Source organism: Zingiber officinale, chromosome 10B (genome assembly GCF_018446385.1).
Source record: "Zingiber officinale cultivar Zhangliang chromosome 10B, Zo_v1.1, whole genome shotgun sequence".
Classification (NCBI taxonomy): Eukaryota; Viridiplantae; Streptophyta; class Magnoliopsida; order Zingiberales; family Zingiberaceae; genus Zingiber; species Zingiber officinale.
Genome location: NC_056005.1, coordinates 36,435,368 through 36,441,367, shown reverse-complemented (window position 1 = coordinate 36,441,367; position 6,000 = coordinate 36,435,368).

Here is a 6,000-nt window from a genome sequence, read left to right as displayed (position 1 = left end):
CGCGTCCTTTTCACTTCACGGTGTACTCTTTCGCAACTTCTCGTCCCTTGGATGTATCAAGCTTGTCAACCCTCTTCCTCAAGGCCAACCCTGACTTTTGGGGGCCCTTGGACGAAAAGAGAAAAATGACCTCTTAGGAAAAAAATTTACTAACGTACAATTTGAATATAGTTTAATAGAAAATTTTGAAAATTAATATATTTCATTTAAAATATGGTAAACTTCATACAAAATTTATTTCTCAAGATTCTTCAAAAAATACAACACCATACAAAATATGCTTCCTAAGTTTCTCCAAAAAAAAGTGTAATACCTACAAATAAAAAAAATAAATATGAAATAATCATTGAAAAAAATCTATATCTTTTAGCATTTTGAGAAGACAAATCATCAATAAGGTTTTCAAAATCAAAATTTTCTAACACCTCATTTTCGATACATAAAATTGTCAAGTCATTTACATTCAAATCATTGTCATCATTTTCTCTCAATTCTTCCTGCTAATTCGTTGCATGATTATGATCATCATTTTCTCTTAATTCTTCCCCCTCATTGATTACATGATTATATAATTCTTCTTGATTACTCGATTGCTCCTTATTTGTTACATGATCATTTAGTTCTTCTTGACTTTCTTCTTGCAATTTATCAACTAAATTTTCATTAAAGAGCTAGCTTTAAAAAATTTACGAAGAACACCTTTGTGAGTTTTAATAATCTATTCTACTCTTTTTCTTTTGTTTATTTTCTAACTCCAATATTGATATTTTTTTAGAAACACAAATTTCAAATGTAAAAATAAAACACACAAAATCAATAACAAAGCTAACAATGAAATAAATACAAACAATGAAAATAATAGTCAAAGAATAATAAAACCTGTTTTGTGCTTGAAGTATTTGATATAACTTATTCTATGATGATTAAAATTGGGATGCTTTATTTAAACTCTTTCAAATCTGTAAGAAAAATTATAAAATAAAATACAATATTAAAAATCAATATTGAATATTGACAATAAGAAAAAATATAGATAAGTAGGTAACTTATGTTGTAAATTTGTATATTGATGAATGATGATGTTGATGAAATTAAAATTAATAAACTTTTCTAATTTAATTAGAAGAGATTTAAAGGAGAACAAAGGAGGAAATTAACATTCAAGATTAATTCTTTACTTTTTAGAGTCTTATGACTTCTGTAAATAAATTAATGAAGAAAAAATTGTACAAGATATGAAATCTTGGAAAGAGAAAAAAATGTTTACCTTTTTTTTTTCTTTCTTTTCTTTTTTAGATTTTTTCTTAAATTTTAATAGAAAATATATTCTTTTGAATCTTTATTAAAACGATTCAATAATATATATATTTTTGGACTTTTATTAAAATAATTCAATCAAATATATTTTTAGGTTTTTATTAAAACATTCTAAGTATATATAATATATATTATATATGTATGTCAAATTTAGGGGCTCCTAAAAATCGGGGGCCCTTAGCCATCGCCTTTGGTGACATGCCTCAGAGCCGACCCTGCTCTTCCTGTGTCATCCTTCTAACTCGTTGTGTCTTCTATTCAATTTCTTGTGTTTCTAACTCCCTGCACACTCAGACACAAGACATGAAATATACATGATCTAACATAATTCGGTTGATCATACCAAAACTGAACCGGGGTATTTATAATCTCTCCCTTTTTATGTGCATCAACCCGAGTTAAGGTTAGAGCAAACAAACAAGAAAAAAAACTTTATAAATCGCAATTAAGTATAAATATTAAATATTGCAATTATATAAGTACTAAACATTACAATCTCCCCCTAAACTTAACCCCCACAATTTCTCCACTTTTGATCATATCAAAAAAATTTAAAAAAATAAAAAATAACATAAAGAAATTTGTGAAAATTTTCTAGGGGATGTACATAGATGATCTAAGATATTATATTTTTACTGAAATTATTTAAAAAAATATTTTTTTAAGAATTTATTCTTAGATACATCAAAAATAATTTAAAAATTATTTTTAATTTTTAAAAAATCTTAATTTTTTTTTATCAATATCAAATAAAATTATTCTCATCATAAATAAAATTTTTAGAGAAAAATATTTATCTTTTAATTAGAAAATATTTTCCTTTACATATATGAATGTTTTGCAAAATATATACTTAACAATAGATTTTTACTTAAAAAAACGTTGATAATTTTTGTGAGCATTCAAAAACTTACTCTTACTTTTAGAAAATTCAAAACTTCTAAATTCAACATGAAACTATTTGCTCCTGTTAAATCTCCCTTCATATGACATGAAGTTGTTATAAGGGACTGTTATTTGACTGTTCTATATTTCTCTCTCTATATATAATTTTATTTGATTTAACTAAATATATCTTAATTTTTTATTCTTTTCAAGACAATTATAAAAATATTTGCATCTCCAAAACAGTTTTTTTTAAGTCTTTGATCTTCATCAATTATCATATCCTCTATCATATATAAATTTCTAAATTTTTCTCATATTTTACGCGCATACCCAATTTATACTTATTCACCCATTTTCATATAGGTGATGCAAACCACTAACAACTCTGCGCTTCGCAAGTTCAATGACTGATCGAGTCACAATGTGTATTGTACTTGACAATTTTTTTTTGGCAATTTATCAAAGGGCATACGTGGTATAATATATTTATCAAAAGGTGTATCGTAGGTTGGTATTTATCAAAGGGCGTAGTTTAACAAATTCAATTCTCAGATTACCCCTCTGACTACCTGGCAACCACGTTGTTCAATCATCATTTTCCAAGCATCCAAGGCACAAATCGAATTAAAAAATAATTTGTGGTTCGGATGCACGTCATATCATCGTCTCTCTCCCTCCATCCCTCTGCGTGGTATTATAAACACGAAAGAAATATGAACCCTGCACTTGCCATTACTGCTTGTGCTGGTTGGCGGGATTGCAATAGACCTGTTAGGTTTTCGCCTGTTAGAGTTTCAAGAGCAGACCAAAGGACAACTGCAGTTAAGAACATTAGTCGAGAAGGACAAACTTCTTGTAAGAGAAAAATTAGTAGAAGAATGCATTTAAAGATTTAGACATGTATGTATAGATTTATTACTATAAATTAGGGTAGTGATGGTAAATAAAAATTATAGTATTGTAGTAAAAGGTGGTGGAAAAAATGGTTGTTATGATTTATTTTGGTTGTGTAGGGAATAAATATTCAACAATACCTGCAATATGATGTAATATTTTTAAGTCTTGTTAGTTTCTGAGGTTGATAGTTAAGTTTGGCTAACCATTTTTTATTTAGGGTTTAGGATTTAGTCAGTGGTGGTCCTAATTTACAAGAAGTGTCTACTTCAGTAGGAGTCTGATATCGATAATATCAAGGCCAACGTGCTTGATATTGATAATATCAGGCCCAACGTGGGCCTGATATCGATGATATCAGGCCCAACGTGGGTCTGATATCGATAATATCAGGCCCAACGTGATCTTTGATAAAAGTTGGATTTTACTTCATATATATAGATCTTTTCCTCGCTCAATCCTTCCTAGTGGTTTCAATTGAGCAAAATTACAAATTAACGACATCACTTGATTATGTAGTTGCAAATTTACTAAATTAGTTTGGAATTTATTTATCAGGGACGATCATATAACTGAAGAAATTCTCTCTGAGATATGGAATATACTTGATATAAATTCTAGCATTGGACATGGAGCTAATGTAGGAGAAGTATCTAGAATAAATATTTCATCATCTTCGCAGTATAGTTGTGTGCCTAACACAAATAGAAATAGAAGCAGTAATTTCACATTTGATCTAAATGAAGAAGCTAGTATTCAAGAAGATGAAGTTTTGAATCCTTGTACAACACTTGATCATTACTTTAAGCCTACTTGGAGTGAGGAGGAAGGGTATTGTAACCGAATTGGAGAGGAATTGCAATGTAATATAGATGTACAAGAATTCTTAGCTGATGATATGCAGATTGAACAATATGAAATATCTCCAGAGCAGTACAGTAACTTAGAGGAGGAGTTTCCAATAGCTGATGATCCATATATTCTAAATTCTCGATTGCTCCAAAGGCCAGTTGAAGAGGCAATAGATGAGCATGAATTTTTTGTTGGAAAGATTTTTCCGTCTCGACAAGAGTTTAAGAATGTACTTGTGAAACATGTCATGGTTAAACATATGAGATATAACCCAGTTGACACTCGAAAAAATAAAGTAAAAGTCGTCTGCTTCAATCAACCGTGTAAATGGAGAGTAGTTGCTCGGGGGGATGTAGAGTTCATTGTTACGAAATATATAAAGGAACACCAATGTGGCACCATTAGGGAAGTGCTGATCATCAAGCATGCTCTTCATCCTTTGTAGCTTCTTTTGTTGAAGAGCAATTTCTTGCTAATGAACAATACAAGCCAAGTATGATTATAGCAGATATAAAAGCTAGGTTTGGAGTGACCATATCATATAGAGAAGTATACATAGCTCGAGAGAAAGCGATGAAGAAAGCTGTTGGAGATTATGACTAAGCATATAGAGATCTTCCACTATATCTGCATGAGTTAAGAGTCAGGGATGATGAAACCTATGTGGCACTACACAGGAATGGGGATAATCAGTTCCAACGCTGCTTTTGGGGTTTTGGAACTTGTAGAAGAGTATTCAGGTCTTATCTTCGCAAATTGATTGGAATTGATGCCACACACCTAAGAGGCAAATATCTGGGTGTGTTGTTGATGGATACATCAATTGATGTTAATGACAATGTCCTCCCAGTAGCCTTTGGAATCACTGAAGTTGAATGTGGGTCTGTATGGGAGTGGTTTTTGGATCATACGAAGAGATTCTTTGATGTTGATCCAGAGTCAATGACTATAGTATCAGATAGACATCACGGCATTATATCAGCAATTAGGAAAGTCTACCCTATCACCCATCATGCATTTTGTTGTCACCACATGTCTTGTAATATTGTAACAGATACTGGCATTAGGTCAGGTTTGGACTTGTTTTGGGCAGCAGCTCGAGCAAACACAACACTCCAATATGATCTCATAATGCAGTCCATGTTTGAAAAACATCCAGATGCTCCTTCTATTTTGCATGTGGACTGTCATCAAAGCCAACAAGGTTCTCAAACAATGAATTTTCATATTGGGTAGGGATTAGGTCAATCAAAACCTGTAACAATATTAAAACACATGTTAGGACAAGAATTTTTAACCAAACTATAGTCAAAGTATTCAAAATTTACCTCTTTAGAGGAGACTTGATCAAACAATTCCCTCACCTTACTAATATATGAAGGAATATTCCTCCACTTATTTATTCTTGCTCCTTCGATTTTGTATGGTTTTTGGATTGGAACATGCTCCAAAAACCATGCCTGATTCACCATCACAAGGGTTACCTATTCATAAATGTCCGCAAAATATTAATAAATTTCACATAAATTATAAACTTACTGCCAAAAGACCAGCAAATCCCTTTAGGTAAGGGAGGTTGGTGTTAGATTGTTTTTGTTCCAGTTGATGAAAATATGTCCCCAATCTTAGGTAATTGTGGAGTCATAAATTCATGGATGTCTTCAACCCAGTTGAATCTAGAAAGATTCTCAAAATCATCTACTATATCTATAAGACATAAAGGGACCTTATATGTACTAGAAGAAAATAAGACACAAACAAATATATACAAAATATAGAATTTACAAAATAATAAAACATCATCTTCTCCTTCAAAACGATTGCCATAAAATTTAAGTAACTCCTCAATTCTTGATCTAGTAGCTTTTTTTTTGTTTGAGAAGTATGTTAGAAAGAGGTCATCGGATGCTTTAGTTGAATTAATCGCAATTGAAGCTCCTCGGTCTTCAATACCAAGCAACAATGAAACATCTCTTCTTGTGAAGCCAACCGAAACACTTGTCCAAGTTTAATGATTATTAGACTTCTACCAACAAATACAAAAGTATG